This window comes from Castor canadensis, chromosome 5 (genome assembly GCF_047511655.1).
Source record: "Castor canadensis chromosome 5, mCasCan1.hap1v2, whole genome shotgun sequence".
Taxonomy (NCBI): Eukaryota; Metazoa; Chordata; class Mammalia; order Rodentia; family Castoridae; genus Castor; species Castor canadensis.
This window is the reverse complement of record NC_133390.1, coordinates 75,982,683-76,001,094: the sequence shown is the minus strand read 5'-3', so window position 1 is coordinate 76,001,094 and position 18,412 is coordinate 75,982,683. Positions and strand designations below refer to the sequence as shown.

Sequence of the window (18,412 nt, the reverse complement as noted above, 5' to 3'; positions counted from 1 at the left end):
TGGACAGAGAAAGTGTATGGTGACCACTTAGGAGGCTTTAATGGACCAGATCTAGAAGTAATTCATATAGCTTTTACCTACATTCTCTTGGCCAGAACTCAGTCATGGCTACATATTACTGCAAGGGAAGCTGGGAAATGTAGTCTAGTTGTGCCCTCAGAAGAAGAAGGAACAGGGCGTGGAGAAGAGGGACATAGGCTACACTACATAGATTGAGAGGGCATGCCTGGTCATTGCAAGTCTGCTTATGTACTGCACATTCAAATGTTGAAAGCTACAACTACAATCAGTGCAAACCTGAAAAATATCTACTCTTTTGTCCTCTCTTCATTTTATCACCACTGGCCTGGGTTTCTATGAGCTAAGTCTTTGAGAAGATTATGGGAAATGAGTTATTTATGAGTTTGTAAAGGAATTCATTGTTTAGTTTGCACTTGGTCCCACAGGCTATTTTGTATAGCTCAGGATCTAGAGCTCAAGTAACTTTTCAGGAAAAAGATGCTGAAAACATTAGGTAAAGATTAGAAGGAGTATTTGAGGCAGACTACCTTCTGCCAGGGGAACCCTTCCAGGTCAGCAGCCTGTTGGAAGCACATCTCTCTTTTTCCTGGGGCAGCCCAAGCCCTGAAAGGCCAGTTCTGGTTCTTGGAAAGTTTTTCTGAGATTTGCCTCCCTCTGACTTGTCATACTGGTCTTCCCTCTGCTCTGCAGAGTGAGCTGACTGGTTCTTCCCCAGTGTGCAAGACAGAAAGAAGCTCTGCCAGCAGAATCGTGCTCTACAGAGGGTCTATGTTTTCTCCCAAATAGGTCTCATCTCTGTCTCCTATCATGGAGCACAAACCCCCAGGAGAGCGAAGGCTTTGCTTTCTAGACAACAGGGGATTTGGGTAGATGAGTGAGCAGTCACTGGGTGCTCTGGTAAGGCCCTAAGTGAATTCCATCCCTGGGCACAGCCTCATGAGATGTCTGACAGAAATCTCCCTACCCCTGTCAGATGCATCCCTATTAACTCGTTGAATCTTCATGCTGGCCTGGTGGGTGTACAGGGCAGGCAGGCTTTTACTTTATACAGTCTTGTGTCATTTAATGACAGGAACACATTCTGATAAATACTTTGTTAGGTGATTTTTGTCATCATGTGACTATCACAGAGTGTACTTACACAAACTAAGATGGCTACAATGTCACTAAGGGATATAATCCTACTGGACCACCATTGGATAGGTGCTGGCTGTTGCCTGAAAAGTCATTCTCTGATGCATGTGACTGTGCTATGGTTAGGTTTTAATTTTGTTTACTGGCATGTTACATTTATAGTAAACTAATCAAATTTTAAAATAAACTAAAAGCTGCACAATACCTTTTAGCAATTCCTTGATTTAAAATGTCATTTTTTCAAAGACTTATGGTACCTGAAAGGAGAATCTGGGAAATTTACTAGTATGGGTATTAACAGAATGAGCATCACTTATTATAATCATTATTATCTGATAACTTTAGTGATAAATCTATAATTGTTGCAATTATCATGAAAAAAGAAGAAAGGAAGGGAGAAAGAAGAAAGAAAGCCAAGGGAACAAGTGTCATCTTTTCTGGAGGATAACAGTACCCAGGGAGGAGCACAGAATTAGGCTCAGAAGCTCGGCTTGCACCCCCGTCCACAAGGCTCCCATGTGGCATGGCACAAAATGGGCAATTCTCTTAGGTCTGGGACTCTTAATTTGTAAGAGTGATAATAATGCTACCTGTGGCATTGTGCAATTCAAAGGAAACCATGAATATAAGCCACTTTTAATGGAAATGTGTTGCACAAATGTGAGGAATTTTCACTGTTGACATCTTGGAAGAGGCTGAAGGCCAGGCTTGGGCTGTGTATCAGCAGAGTGGGGAGGAGGGACATCAAAGAGGAATTTTGGCCGCACTGCAGCTGAAGCTGCTACATCTTTCTCTTACTGCTTCCTGGACTCCTGTTTCCCTAAAATGTCTTGAAGATGGAGACCCAGAGTTTCCTCAGGGCTTGCATTGCTAAAGACCAGACTCTGCAGTGGGGTGGCTCTGTCCAGGAACTACCACCCTGGTAGACCATGTCTATTCAGTGGTCCTGGCACTCCAAGCCTCTCTCTTAAGGAAGAACTTATAAACAGTGCTTTCAGACATTTTCTGCCTGATTTGATAACCATCCAGTGAGGCAGACAGAGCAGCATTAATAACTCAATTTTCAGATGAGAGACCGAGGTATTAAATAGTGGAATGGAGTAGAAAGGAAGGCAACCAACAAGTGTTTAGCATTTACTGTATACAAGCAAAGTACTAGGGCCTTCAAATGTAGGTATCTGTAGTGGTGGAGTAAGTAATGGGCAGAGCTGGGTCTGGAATCCAGACCTTCTGATTCTGAGCATAGAATAGCATGGAACAGAAGGGAGTATGGGTAAGAACAGGTGGAGGGTGAGTAGCTAGGCAGGAGAGTAGTAGGGATGGGTGGTGAGGTGGGGAGGGGAGGCTTACAGATGACAAGTAGGAGGCAGTGGGTGGAGTTGGGCCATCACTCCCATTATGTGACTGTCATCAAAATGCCCAAATAAATAAAGGTTTGCAATTACAGGGAGATGTGGGTTTGGGAATCTCCCAGCAGTAGGGCCCAGATGTTAATTAAACCTAAAGATAGGTCATTATCTCTCTCCACTGGATTGAACAGAGGGAAATGGATGCAGACAGCAGGTTAAGGACTTGCCCATACGGCTGTTATATGTTATTATTTCTGTTGGTAAGAGGTACCTAACCTGGGCTTTGGGGCACTGCCAAGGGGAAAGAGGCCACGTTTAAGTGGTAGTCACTGAGGATATTTCCTACTCTTCCTTCACTGTTAAAGCAGGGTGCCCAGGCTTCCCACATTTGCCCTGTGGCTGTTCTGGAGTTGCCTGACTTGTGTTCCCACACTGGGCTACTGCCAGCCACAGAGCAGAGAGAAGGGTACCGAGTACAGGCATTCTGTAGGCACTCCTCCTTAGGCATCTCAGTGCATGGGGGATTTAACCACCAGCTTGGCATGAACACTCACCCACCAGTCTGCATGGACAGGGCCTGGCACAGGTCCTGGAGCCCCTACTCAGCCAGGTGTCAATTCTTTGATAGCTGGATTGTGGGCAGGTGTGGGATGAGGTATTGGGAGAGGGGTTCCCAGAGAAGAAATATGGTGGCAGGGTGACACAGGAAGGATTACTGTACGGAGGCTTGGGTTAGGGCTATTTACCAACAGATTGGAAGTAATTCAGTGTTATGCCTATTGGTGTGCGTGTACTAGCAGATTTCATTCTGTACATTAAATTATAAATATTAAGAACTTTACAATGATAATGATATGCTCTTATTATTAATGAGATTTAGTACTTCCACAAAAGCACTGTTGGCTTTGATTTCTTGCCAGTTTCCCAATGGGCTGGTTTTTGGATACAAAGATGTTCATGGTCTGCTGGTCAGTGGACTGGGGGCCTTGGCTAATTCTTGCATTTGGAGTGGTAAGAGAAGGAAGCTGTTCTTTTTTACCCAGTATTTCCCATCAGCAGGGGTTTTCACATTGCTACAAGATAGATGGTCACCTGTGGATCAGCCATCAGCCCATCTGTTTCTATCCACCCGTGTAGATCAAGTAAAAGTGAGCTGCTTAGGATTCAGCCTTTTATTCTAATCATCAAATGGCAGGGCTGAAACAGAAGCTGCACTTCCAGTATCATCTGCAGAAGCTGCTCTGCTGACGACATTGCCACTGGTTCTCTGCCCCTCTGTGAAGCAAAGGGAAAGGGGACCTCACTCTTTGCAGCACAGAGCAGGGGTGGTAATTGTTCTCAGGCAAAAGCTGTGCAGTGACTTGGAACTCCTCATGCTGTCCCTGGGTTCAGTCACTCCAGGTGCATCGATTCTCAAGGACACTGTAAAGATTTCCTAATTATACTTTTATTGTGCTTGGAGACCTGAGGATGAAGGCTGCTGGGTAGAGTGTGGTCATGAGCTTGCAGATCAAAGTGAGACCTGGCTTACTTCTGAATCTTGACCTTGCTTTTGAAGAGCTGAATAATAATAACAAAGATGGAAAGAAAAGCCTTTGAAATACTAGTGTGGCCTAGATATGCTCTACCTGGGAAAGGCAAACAGCCCTGAGTTACTGTAATTCTCTTCAGCACATTTGTTAAAAGGCTGACAGAACATTCAGGACAAGCCTTAGAATAAACAGGCATGTCTGGATTTAAATAAGCAATCCTTAGTGTAGATCTTGGGGAATGAAGAAAACCACAATAAAACTATCCATATAGGTCTGGCCTGTAGAGTCTGTCCATAGTGCACCCAGTAGATATCTGATTATTTAGTTTCTATTTGTTTTTCAGTTTTTTTCTTTCTGTTTCAGATAGGGAGGGTCAAACTGGCCTTGTACTTATTCCTGCCTCAACTTGAGTGCTGGGATTGTAGGAGTGCCCTACAACATACGGCTTTTGATTCGTGAGTTTGCTCAGTCATGGGAAGGGTCCCCACTTCAGAGGACCTGCCTTTAGTATATTCTTCTCTCCTAAGTTAACATGCACCATGATATCTACAATCATGCTAAAATCTACTTAATTTATGCAACAATATCTACAAAATGCTTTCAGCACATTATATTTCACAATAACAACTAATATACTATAGTTAATAGCTTACATAGCATTTTTATATACATCATCTCACTTAATCTTAAACAGCCCTCTGAAATGGATAAAGCTTATTATTTTTGTTTTATAGGTGAAGGCACAAAGAGGGGCAAATGACTTGGAATCACATTATCAAATGATAATAGTGATTATCTGGTCACAAACTTTCTTTTTCAGATGGAGAACCAGTGGGAATGAAGAGGCTTACTCCAATCTCTTAGTAATTGGACCAGAGCTAACCGCCAAGGGCATCTTCCTACAGTTATTTTCAAGGAAGCTACTTGAAATCCAAGATCGGGTCCATGTGATCGGTGACTAAAGTTTGAGTGCTACTGGAGAAGGAGGACTGGCTGCCTCCGCCCTCGGGCCAGGGCCTAGACCACAGTTTTTAACAAGTGATGAAGAAGTTGTTTTGAGCCTGCAATTATCCAACTTCAAGCATGTAAAAGACACAGAAGCTAAGGGGTGGAGTTGTAACTCTTGAGGGTAGGACATTCAAGCTCTAGTGAGGGACAAAGAAACCAAATGGAGAGTAGTAGTAGTAGTCCTGGGAGCCTTAGCCATTGCAGAGGGTTCTGGAAGGGCTCCCGTTTCTTACTTTCTTTCCACAACCCTACCTCAGCCAGCTGCACCCCTCTCTGCCTTCCTAGGTAGGAGAGGTCCTTGACTTTGTCTCATTCCTATGACTTTACCCCACTGACCTCTGGAACATTCCTTCCTTCTCCAGACCTGAATAGGCTCTCCCACTGCTAGGACACAGGGCCAGGCACTGAAGAGTAGGACACTCAACCTAGGGTCCTTTCTACAAAGAGCCTGTGATTTTGGGAAGGAGAGAAAGTCAGAGGTACACAAAACTAGCCAGGATGCCCCACGATAAGTGAGCCCTACATAAAACTAAGTTCTTGATAAAGTGCTATGAAACAGGGAGATAAGAAGGGCTGAGGGAGGGGAACTAGCAGGGAATAAGAAAATGCTGATGTGCCCAGAGGGAGGAGTGATGTTTGTGACTGGGAAGAAGGCATTTCAGGCTGTAGGAATCTTATGGGGGCATGAACAGAACCGTGATTTATCACAGAAGTCCCCTGGGAAGTATGTGTGCGTGTGTGTGTGTGTGTGTGTGTGTGTGTGTGTGTGTAGATGAGATGTAGACAGAAGTCTGGCCATTAAGAGCGTGTACTACCAATAGCTTTAGCCTTTTCATTGAAAATTATGGACTTTGAGGATAAATGCTGTGGTGCCATGGGACGGTGACATGGGAGTGCCCACTATGAGGGGGTGCAGGTGTGAGAAGGATCTGGAGGCAGAGAGAACAAGAAAGAGGTTCTTGCAATAATCCAAGGAAGAGATGAGGAAGGCCAGGGCTGAGGGAGAGATGCTGTGAATTTGGGTATGTCTTAAGGATATTTCAAAAACAATCAAGAGGACAGGAAGGGAGACGCAAGTGTTGGAAATGCAGTGGTGTGTTGGTACAGCTGGACTGGCTTGGGAGACTGACTGCGCACATCTTTTTCCCAATTATGCATTCAGGGACGTGATGTTGGTAGCTTTAAATCAGTGATGGTAGAAATATTAACTCCACAGAAATCAAGAAAGGCTCCCGGAGAAGTGGCTGTTAAACATTTACCAGCCCACTCTGTCAAGCACCTGAGGCCTGGAGGGTGGTGTCACAGGAAGTTACTGGGGAAACTTTGGAGGCTTGGGAGATGGACCTGAGGCAAGGGATAGGTTTGGAAGGTGGGGATAAAGGAAGGCATTTTCAGGGAATATGTGAAGGAACACCATCTTATGGGATGTATTGTACAGAGCAGCAAATATAAATGATTCTCAGTGACCATCTGTGGGTTGTTGTTTTACCAGAGTCCTAAATTAGATCTTTATGAGTTGCTAGATTGGATGTGCAAGTGAAATGTTCCTTAAATACTTACATGGCATAGGTTGGCCATGTGTGCCAGGAGTCCATTTTTACAGGGAGCATCCCATGAACCTGGTTGTAATGGTTCATCAGTCACCTTGAGAACGACTCACAAGTTGACTTAGATTATTGTTTATCAGGGGAGTCCCAGAGAGTGCTTTGAAGAGTTTCTCAAGGTCACAGTTAGTGACCTTCATCTGGAACAGAACAGTTGGAGTTGGAACTGTATTGCTATTTGGTAGCTGTGTAACAAATGTCCCCACTCTCCCTTCACTCCCAACTTTGTTTTTTTTTCATAGCTAAAAAACTTGCCAATTGCTTAAGACAATAGTATAGACATTTATTATCTCACAACTTCTGTGAGTCAGCATTTCAGGGGTGACTTAGCCAGGTAGCTGAAGCTTTGGGTCTCCATGAAATTGTAGTCAAGGTGTCAGCTGGGGCCAGGATCATCTGACTGGGGCGGAGGATCTGCTCCCAATAGGGTTTGCTTGCATGGTTGGCAAATCAGTGCTGGATAAGGGCAGGAGGCTTTAGTTTTTCACTGGATGTTGGCAGGAGGCTTCCATTCCTAGGTAGGAGGGTTCATCTATGACGCTGCTTGAACATCATTATGACATGGCAGCTGGCTCCCCCACAGTGATGATCCAGGAGAGATCATGGCAGGAGCTGTGATGTCTTTTTTGGCTCAGCTTCTGAAGTCATGTATGTGGCATTTCCATGGTAGCATAGTGGTTATACATGAGAGTCTTCCTTAGTGTAGGAGAAAATAACACAAAAGGCAGGGATCATTGGGCACTATCTTGAATACTGGCTATCACAGAACCCAATGCCGCTAATGAGTTGTAACCATGTGATTCCTGAAGTTACAGGACATAGTTCTGCTGTTCTAGGCTCAGCTTCCTCATCTGTAAAATGGAGCAATAATCCTTGTTTGGTTTTTTGTAATAAGTTGTGATGTGGATGAGACTGCAAAGAATTAGTCAGCCCTCTGTAGCTGCAGTTTCCACATCCATATAATCAGCCAATGATGGATTGAAAATATTTGAAAAAAATTGTACCCATACCAAACAGGTATAGACTTTGTTTTGTCATTATTCCCTAAACAACAGTATAACAACAATTTACATAGAGTTCACATTGTATTAGTTATTATAAGTCATCTAAGGATGATTTAAATTATACAGGAGGATGTGCAGAGGGTTATATGCAAATATTACACCATTCTATGTAAGGGACCTGAGCACCTTCAGATGTTGGTATCATCGTGGGGCTTCTAGAATCAATTTCCCTCAGATGCTGTACAGGGACTACTGTACACATGATAATTATAATTATTTCAGTGCCACTTTTTTTTAAAGCAAGCTTGAACACCTAAATTCCTGCTTATTGACTTATATTCAGCAAAGCACAGGGGATGTTTGGTCCCCCAGAGAGTCAACTGGAGTATCCTGGGCTTCGGTGGGGCTTCCTGTGCTGAACGCTCAGCTCCATCACTTACCAATAGTGGGCCTGGGCAAGATACTAAATATCTCTGTGCCTCAGTTTCCCATCTTTTTCTCTGAAAATGATGACAGTCTCCACCTCACAGGGTTGTGATGAGAATTAAATTAGTTAATTCAGATGAAGCATTTAGCAAGGCATCTCTGGATACTTAGACTGCTTGATGTAAATAATAGCTTTTGCTAGAGAGTGGCCACGAAGTCTGGAAACACAGATATTATATTGTTCTGCTTTATAATGTAATATCAATAAACCATTTATTACAGATTCACCAGCATTTTTAGACTTGGTGGCCAGCCTGTATTATTTCCCTGTTCTTGAATGCCCATGTAATTCACTGTGCCATTTAGTTGTACCTGTAAGCTGGCTGGTTGATCTGGGATAAGGTTCTAATCTCTCATTACAGAGAAGAACTTCATTAACATTGGCCCGGCCTCCAAGCCTGCCCAGATGTGAGGTGCTGTTAATGCCACTCTCCAGCACATTGCTCATCCTACTGGGGCGTCTTATTATACAAGCACACATGGTAGAACAGCTGTCTCCATGCTATTAAATTGGCTTTGCAAAGTGCAGTGACCAAACACATAATGGCATAGATACACCTTACCCTGAAGGGGGCAGGGTATCAGACATCTCATGAACAACCTGTGAGAGTTCCCTGGGAAAGGAATGTTCCTGAGAGGGAAGGCCTGGGGCTGCAGAGATATACCTCATATTAAAAAGATACTTAACTCTGAGCCTAGAAATTGGTAGCTTTGATGGAGTTTAAATGATATTATAAAACAACTCTTTGTACATAACTGGTCAGATAGTTTCTATAAATACCCAGCTGTCTGGGCTGTTAAAATTTTTTATTTTGTTGTTTTACTCTCTGTTTTTTCAGGCCCCAGTACAACCAAAAAAAAAAAAAAAGTCTAATATCTTTCTGAAGAACATTCATTACCTAGCATGGCTTTCCCAAAATGTGTGTTGTAAGACTATCCTCATGAAGTATTGCTGGGTATTGCATTAAAACAGGTCCAGTGATCAAATGAGCTGCGGAAAAATTGGATTAAATATAAATAGGTTTCTTTTTTGCAAGACTTCTCAGAACCTTGGCTATGCAAAGATGCCTTCTGAATCTTTGTGAGATTGATAAAATTTGTAGTGTTTTCTGGATTTATTTGACCATAAACCCTTTTTTGGAGGGGCATATTTAGAATAACTTTTCAGAGGCAAATAGAAATAAGAAAACATATACACAATAATTTGAACCCTATTTGGTCTGCCTAGCACACCCACTTCTGGTAATACCATACTCCTGAGAACTCCACAGAGCCGTATTCATATGGCCCCCAAGGGAGCTGGGTAGGTTTGATAGGTCCTGGACCACAAGCTACCTGCCTCTTATGATGGGAATGAACAGCAGACCTGGGCTGGGCCACTTAGTCCTCTCTCTGGAGGGTTCGGATTTGGGAGCAATAATTCTGTCATGGCTTAAGCTGTAAGATACGACATGTGAAGAGCTGTTGGTCGTCTTGTTCCCACTATCCAGAGAAAGCCATTCTGCAGTGGGCCTTAACAGTCCCAACAGAAAGAGAGGAAAACAGAGAGGTGGAGAGCCACCTCCCTGGTTCTAGTTGTTCTGAATACCTGGTTCCAACCTCACCTCTGTGCAGTTTGGTAACCTGGTACTGTGTCATTCAACGTGCCATCTGCGGAGGACCAGGATCCTTTCCTAAACCATAGGTGCAGTCCATAGTGAGCTACATTCTGTATTCAGAAACTGAATGTTTAGTAACTTACATAATAATTGACATTGCTGAGACAGCAAATGGCATTTTATTTTTCTAGTTATTCATACTTAATTTTTTAAAGTACTGAGCCACAATAGATTCAAATAACAATAATACTAAAATCCTGGTCTTTCAGGTAGTTTAAGAAACATGGTTCTATGAGATGCTCCAGCAGGGCAGCTGCATATGGTTGTGTAGGCAGTGCACTGGACCACCGTCCTAGCAGGTGCCATTCAAATAGATGACACAAGGAATGATTCTCCCACTGCCTGACCTGTACAGTGCACAACACGCCCATAGTAGACAGCCCTTTGACCTTAGCATCTTCCAACAAATTCTTCTTTTTTTCTTTCCTGCCTAAAATTTCCTGAGTCTCTTTGGTTGTTACTGCTTTCAACTTAAGGATATTTAAGTAATACATCGTTGTACTGTCCCAGTGGCCTAGTTCCACTGTCTTTACTAAAGGAGCCTCAGATGTAGAGTCTGACTTTCCCACAGCGTGATCCATCTATTTTGGTGTCATGGGAGGAAGCAGCCTCATGTGCTCTGCTTGGAAGGATGCCACACATTCTTCACCAAGCCCAATACAGGCAGGGCACGCCAGCATTTAAAGGTTCCCTGCCCACATCTGATCCTCAGTGCAAGATCCCACAATCAGCAGATGGGTGAAGGTGGGTCAGCAGGTCATTTTGTAGACTTAACAGGTGGGGCTGTCACATGGTCATCTTCCAAGAACATAGTTAGTCACACACATCAAGAGCTTTAAAAATGTCCTCCTGAAAATTATACTTCTAGGATCTTCTAGGGTTTGAAAAGCCATCAAAGGCTTATACCCAAAGAAACCCACTGTAGTTTAGCTATACAAATAAAAATTAGAAATGACCTGAATAACTCATATATACAAATAACTAAGTAGGCAATAAAGACTAAAGTAAAAGAATGATCTGAATTCATTAGAAAATTATGCATACATTGTTTTTAATAATATGGTAAAATATACATATCAGGTTAACAATCAGCATACAATACAGCACATATGTAAGGGAAAACACTAAGAAAAAAGACTGGAGAGCAATAGGCTAAAAGTTAACAGTAGTCGAATTTTGGATGGTTAACATAAATTTGAAAGTATTTTCCTGAAATTTCTAAAATTTGCATGAAGAATACATTACTTTAATAATCAGGGGATAATTAAGTTAAATATATTAAATAGATTAAAAAATAAAGACAAGGCAGTTGTCTGTTTTACATTGGGCCCACAAACTTAGCTGTCAGGGTCATCCTAGGCTTAGCCCTCAGGTCTCAGTCCAGCGGCTTTGGTTTTCTCTGTTTCTTGAGGAAATCCGGCCAGAGGTCCTACTGTTAGCACACAGAACATAACTCACACCTACGTGATACCTGTGCCTATCATCCCCATGGCCACATTCTACTTTTAGGAGTGCTCATACTTGGGGAGGTATCTTGTGATAGTAAGAAGGGGACAAGAGACTAATGAAAGAATAGGGCATAGGCCTGAAGCTATGCACTCCCCACCACAGAACCCATTGCTAGACACATAAGCTGGACACATACACAAGCACACATATTCATCACAGCACTGTTTATAACAGTGAAAATTGGAAAAAATTGCTGGTCTATCAAAAGGAGAATGAATGTATAAATTATAGTATTTTCAAACAGTGGGATCCTATATAATGTCAAAATATATAAATGAACTCGAGCTGGATACTGATGGCTCACGCCTGTGATCTTAGCTACTCAGAAGGCAGAGATCAGGAGGATCGCAGTTGGAAGCCAGCCCAGGCAAATAGTTCTTGAGACCATATCTTGAAAAATACCTAACACAAAAAAGGCTGGTAGATTGGCTCAAGGTGTAAGCCTGAGTTCAAGCCTTGGTACTGCAAAAAAAAAAAAACTCAATAAAATTTAAAAATATATATATAAATGAACTAGAATTGACATGGATGAACCCCAGATCAAAAGTGTTGGGCAAAAATTAAAGTAAGTAGCTATTTCATTTCATTAATATTAATATTATATTTATTATCACATCCCATATTTGATCTTCTATGATACATTATTTTAATTTATTAATGCTATGTGAATTTCTGGTTTACAGAATGATTCCACTGAGATTAAGATTACTATTGATTATTTGTGGCTGTTTACCTATATAGTAAAAGTAAAAAGACATGCGTAGGATTAATAGACATCAAATTCCAGAGGAATTTGTTTCCTGTGAGGATAGAGGAAGGGAAAGAAAATAAAGACGTGATACGTGGAGGCTTCAGTGGGATCTGTGAGGTTTTTGTCATTATATGTCTGTGTGTGTGTGTGTGTGTGTGTGTCTAGCCAATCTGAAAAAGAATGATAAAATTTGACAAAGCCAGGTGGTAGGTACATGTTATATTTTTCTCTATACTCCTCCATGTTTTTGGAATGTTTTACAATGAAAAATAAAGTAAAAAATAGAAAGGACACCAACTTGGGAAGCTCAGTGCATAGGACAGGTAGAGATGATGCAGGAAAATAGTGGCTGGCGAGCCTCAGGGTGCAAGTCTGGATGTGGTAACCAGGGGCATGGAGGGCCCCAGCTGAGGGAGCTGCCCTGTGAGATGCACACCCAGGCCGCCAACCCCATGTGCTGGGCCTCTTGCCCTTTCTATACCTCTTGGAGCTGCTGTGTGCAGGATTGGCGGTCTCACGGCAAAGCCTTGGACCCAGGACCACCTTGGTACAGATATACTGTCTGTCTGTCCCAGGCACACCTCCTTGGTGGTTCCAGTCTTTATGCTCACGGCTTATGTAAGGACAACCCAAGTTCTTGCCCACATCTTGTCAAGGGACAGAGAATATTTGGGGCCTGGAGAACCTGGTTTTATCTGATCTTCCCCAACATTCCAAGAAAATCTAAACCGAGCCTTGTCCCCAGGTTCCTGCATCAGGAACTCAGTTCATAGAAGTCTCCACTGTCCTGGTTTTATGCCCTTATTAATCTGCCTCTCTTATCTTGTTTATTCTTCCAGAAAAATGTGCTCGGTCCAGGTCAGTGTCAACATTCCAAGAAAATCTAAACCGAGCCTCATCCCCAGTTTCCTGCGTCAGGACGGCTGCACAGGATCCTCATCTCAGCCAGCAAGTAGCCCATCATTTTAGGCAAATCATGCACCTTCTGGAAACCTCCCTTTCTTCTCCTAGTAAATGGGGCCCATGTATTTGCCTCACCGGCTTTGTAGGATGTCATGATGGTGCAATGTATCATTCATCAAAGTTCCAAGCACAGTGTCTAGCTGACGGATTTGCCTCGCCCAAGATGATGCATTGATTTACCTTTTCCTAGGGTCTATTAGCAATGAATGTTGCAGGCCTTTTGGGTATGGATTGTTACTTTCCTTCCTCCAGACTACCTCCTTTTCTCTTTCCACTGCTCCTGTCTGTTTCCAACCTCCTCTCCCTGGTTACTTCTGGGCTCTCAGGTTCCTACAGAGCAGTCTGCACCCCAGTCTCTAGCTCTGGATAAGACTTTCAAAAAACCAGAGTGGTTCTCAATCTTGCTTAGCATTTCCAGGGGCTTTTGAAAAACCATACACCAAGCCGGGTGCCAATGGCTCACACCTGTAATCCTAGCTACTCAGGAGGCAGAGATCAGGAAGATTGCAGTTCAAAGCCAGCCCGGGGAAATAGTTCATGAGACACTATCTTGGAAATACCCAACACAAAAAAGGTGGAATGACCCAAGTGGTAGAGTGCCTGCCTAGCAAGTTTTGAGGCCCTGAGTTCAAACTCTAGTACCGCAAACAAACAAACAAAAAAACCCCAAACCATATACCAACCAACAACATTGACAGGAAAAACCCTCCCCTTTCCAGGTCCCAAAGGCACCCCCAGAGAATGTGACTCCATCTCGGGGTGCTCTAGGCCTAGTATTTTCTTTCCTTACCTTCATCCCACAACTTCCTCTTGAGCCTCTCCCTCCTTGGGAGTTCCCATCATCCTAACAATGAGAAGAAAGTTCTTTTTTTTTTTTTTGCTTTTCTTCAATTCTTTACTTGGAAAACATTTAATAATTTATAGGTTCTTTACAAAGTCCTTCCTTAACTTTTACCTTGGATAAGTTGTGTGGTAGATAAAACAGAAATAATCCCCAGGCTGTCCTGAAGAGCAAAATGGGTTTTCCTCCCAGGGCTGTTAGCCACTTGTGTTCTGCTTGCCCCAAGACCCAGTTACCATCCTGCCAGCCTATAGGGCTTACTTTCTCTTTGTCACAGATCTGGAATAAACAGCCCCAACCAAACTCAGCTACATAAAACAACATCTTAGTTGTGACAAATCTGCACTTAAGGGATGTTTGCTACTTATTTGGGCTCATCTATACCTAAGACATTGATGCTCAAGTCTGGCTGAAAACTGAGCAGGCCCTTGTGTCTAGCTCTTGCAGGCATTGTGGGCTTATTTTTCCTTCTGAAATCTTCCACTTTAGCCCATAACCTTCCCTCTATTCCCTCTTCTACCTTAGTGGACCCCTGGCTGGGCATGACACAGCAAGCCTGAGAGTTCTGGTCCTCTCTTGAGCTGTTCTCCTAACTCTAGGCACAGGAGCCAGGCTAACAGAGGATCTAAAGCCCAGACAGTGGCCACAGGAGTTGAAATTGGTGTGGTTGGTGGGAATGTTCCTGGAATCCTTGGCTTTGGTTTCCTATTTGTCCAGAGGCTTGGGTTAGGGTATTGAGTCTGGAGCCACACTTTTATCTCAGCAGCATTTAGCTTCCAATGTGAAGCATGGCTGAAGTCTAGAAGTTTCCACAGGCCTTTGGCTAAGAACTGGTTGTAAAAGGTAAGGTGGAGACTTAGTTAATACTTGACTACTCATCCCCGGGATAGAAGAGTCACAGAGAAGATAGGGGAGTATCAAGGGCTGGATGAAATTAGCAGAAGTTGTTTTAAAAAATGAATATAACCAATTATATATTTTTGATATTTGGTTAGGCTTCTACTGGGTAGGTTGAATTTCACTCTTCACTTTTCTGTTCTTGCAAAGCAACTTTTGAACCACATTTTATGTCATTTGACCTGCACAATGCCCACACTTGACACTGTCATCTGTGTTAGTGAATAAGGGAGCTGAGGGTCAGACAGGAGCTGAGGTCTGCATGGGTGGTGATCTGAGTTGCTGGAGCAGCTGGGACTAGCCATGGCTCTTTCCTCTATAGAATTCTGCCCAACCAAACAACACCACCAACAAAAACCATGTTGGAGAGAGATTTTGTCTCAGGCTTTGAACCTATTTTAGTTCCTGTTCATCCTCCTTCTTTCTTATATCACTATAGTAAGAAGCACTAAGCAATCAATCATTTAACCATGTATTTGATGAGGGCTTCCCATGTGGAGGGTCTTGGAAAGAAAGAAAAGATTCCAACATTGTTCCTTTAGGAATAGCAAACACTGTGGCTCCAGTAGTCACTCTTCTATTCCACACCCACAGCAGACGTCTCTAATCTGTCCATTCCCTCCTAGGGAGACTCAACAAGACCTCTCAAGACATGAACATTCAGGAGAACTGTGACAGTCAAGGTGTTATTGGCAATCGTTCTTCCCAGAAGATCTTGGTCCTTGCGTTCCAAATGGAAGAATCCAAGTAAAACATGTGGATGGGTGAGGTAGAATAGCTTTATTGAGAGCAGGGGAGTCCCCATTCTGCCAGGTGAAGGAAGGGAAAAAGAAGGGCTGGGATCTCTTGATAGTTTATTTTTATACCACCTGGAACTTGGAGGTGGGGAGACAATATGTCATCACTTGGCTCCTCTCACCTGTGGACTGGGGGAGGAGCTCTTGAGCCAAGAGGGGGAGCAGTCCCAACTATCCCTGCCCTACCCTGCCTCAAACTCCCCCTGAGGGACACTATTCCAAAAATTCTTTTTTGGGGTTGCAAAAGGGGGTGATCTATCTTCAGTAGCTGCTTTGAGCTGACAAGGGGCTGTAGACCCTACCTTATCAGGGATATGGCCCCTTTCCTGTCGCTGTCCCTGGGACTTGAACAGTGATGCTCATTGTCTGAATCTTTGTCCAGTCCAATCAAGATTGCTCATGGGCATCCGGTCCGGAAGTCGATGGCCCTATCATGTCATGGTTTGGCTCCTAGAGGCCTTAATTCTGGAAGAGATAAATCCAATGAGCAAGTCAAAGAGGCAGGCCCAAAGTGGGAACATGGGCCCTGTCAGGTGCATTACCCAGGGGGACTGATCCCAAGTCTCACACAATACTTTCTGAAAATCCAAGGATTGTTGCCAGATTTGGGAAGTTTCTTTATCTGTCAGAAGATCTAATTTTCTTTTATTTTGAAAAGCGACAACCATTAGAGAGTTTATACGATTTTGAAGTGTGGCTATGGCTTTAATGATTTTTTTGATTACCAGTAAAGTTTTAAAATAATCTTTGGTAATATAAGAAAGAGGGATTCAGGCTCATTTTTTTGGTGTTAGTTTTGGTAGCTGTTTTTGGCTTAATTAAAAGGGAGATAAGTTGAATGGCCCTCTTGATTTGGACACTGTTGTAATTGGGGCAGTAAAGGACTGATGGCTTAGGGCAATGTCGTTATCTTGGGCCGTGCATACTGGAGTGTATGTGTTAGTCCAACTAGGCAGTATACATTGATAGAAACTGGTTTTGCACAAGGGAAACACTTCCTGTGGTTTCCAGCAGAAGGTGGATTTTACAGAAAGCGCATAGGCGAATTTATTATGTTTATTTGCCCATTTGGGTAAGGTTATAGCTAATATGAGCTCAGTGGTTTTAATTAAAGGTAGGGGCATGAGACTTGGGGTAGTTAGTAGAGGAGTACAATTTGATGAGTCCCCTAGGGACTGGACAAAGCCAGGTGTCAGTCCCAAGAGGAAAATAAGGCAAAATACACAAAAGAAGTGTCCTTAGGTTCTGCAGTAAGCAGAATGGTGGTACTTGGGCGATGGGGTTGAGAACGGTACAAGTGTAGCCAAATAATCCATATTAGAGCTTATACTTAGTGTTAGCTCTTCCAGATGATGAGTTTTACATTTTCTAGTGGCTCATGGGAGTAGGTATCCCCAGGCTGTGCTTGGCCGGAGGTAGACTCCTCTGTTGCATGCCTTACCCCAGAAAGGTGAGCCCAGTTATCTATTCCCTGCACTTTGACAGCCCCGGTGTGGCCAAGAGCACTGGATAAGGGCCTTTCCATTTGGGCTGGAGCTGGTCAGCTGGGGTGAGGCAGGCTAATAGGTTAGGGATAGCCTGGGACTGCTCCCCCTCTTGGCTCAAGGGCTCCTCCCCCCTAGCCCACAGGTGGGAGGAGCCAGGTAATGACACTGTCTCCCCACCTCCAAGTTCAAGGTGGTATAAAAACCACCTACCAAGAGACCCCAATCCTTCTTCTTCATCCCTTTCCTCACCTGGCAGAACGGGTGACTCCTCCTCCCTCAATAAAGCTATTCTGCCTCACCCTTCCACATGTTCTGCTTGGATTCTTCCATTTGGAACACAATGACCAAGATCTTCTGGGAACAACGATTGCCGATAGCAAAGGCAATGAAGGCACATGACTTAGTGTTTACTGTGTGCCAGGTACCTGCCACATTCATTGTCATGTTACTTCTGCCTAACTCTGTGAGGCAGGTGTCATCATGATCCTCATGTCATGGATGGCACACAGGCATACAGAAGTTAAGTGTCCTGTCCTGCCGAAATGGATCTACAATTTGAACACAGGCAATCCAACTCCAGAGTTTACATCCTTGTTTTCAACCCTTTGCTGCCTTAAATATTTTCCACTCCAGATCTTTTCACTGCCTGCTGTCTTTCTGAGCACAGAGCTGGTGTGACCATAGGGTGAGGATAAGTTTACCTCCCTTGGTTGCTCTGCCAACTCCCCTGATGTTCTGTAGCCAATGAGCAGGGGCCTCATTTCACAGAAGGAAGCACATACAGGCTGTGACATCTCCAAGGCAACAACTCAAGTGGCAGGAAGAAATGGAAGTGGGATTAGTGAATTCCCAAATCCAGACCTCTAGATCAGCCCAGGAGCCCTAGGGACTTCAGGAGTTTTATAAATGCCTCTTCTCATTTCTCAAAGCCTAATCCAGTTTAATTTTGTAAATACACCTGGAGCCTGGGGCAGGAAAGCAATACAAACAATAGATCTGGCTAAAACCTCCCCCAGATTTTGTAAAAGAAAGTCACAGAAGAAGTTGAAGCAATGAGTATGAGATGATTCTCTTAGGAATTCCCACAGTCTGACCATCAACCTGAGTTCCACTCCATGCTTCCTGGGTCACCTGCATTAATAGTTACAATGCTGAGTTAGAAAAACAAAAGAAGGAATTCTCAGTCCAGTTCCTGAATGTTAGTCTGTTATGCTTCATTAAGAGAAAAAAACATGAATTGATTACACCTTAAATATTGTATGTTTACTGTTTCTATACAGGCATGGAACCAGCTTAGTGGTTAGAATTGTGGAAAATAAAAATCCAAAAAAACACATGGTGTCTGTTTTCTTTCTGTTTAAAAACATGCAA

The 18,412-nt window shown here is 43.3% G+C and overlaps 1 long non-coding RNA gene across 1 annotated transcript in view; it reads left to right on the top strand.

The window, feature by feature from the left end:
* LOC141423069 (uncharacterized) overlaps window positions 1-13,858 on the top strand; it is a 34,998-nt gene extending 21,140 nt beyond the window's left edge. The window contains exons 2-3 of the long non-coding RNA XR_012447726.1: window positions 4,857-5,165; window positions 12,896-13,858. This is a non-coding gene — a long non-coding RNA (uncharacterized lncRNA). The remainder of the gene's footprint in view (window positions 1-4,856; window positions 5,166-12,895) is intronic.
* The last annotated feature ends 4,554 nt before the right edge of the window (window positions 13,859-18,412 follow it).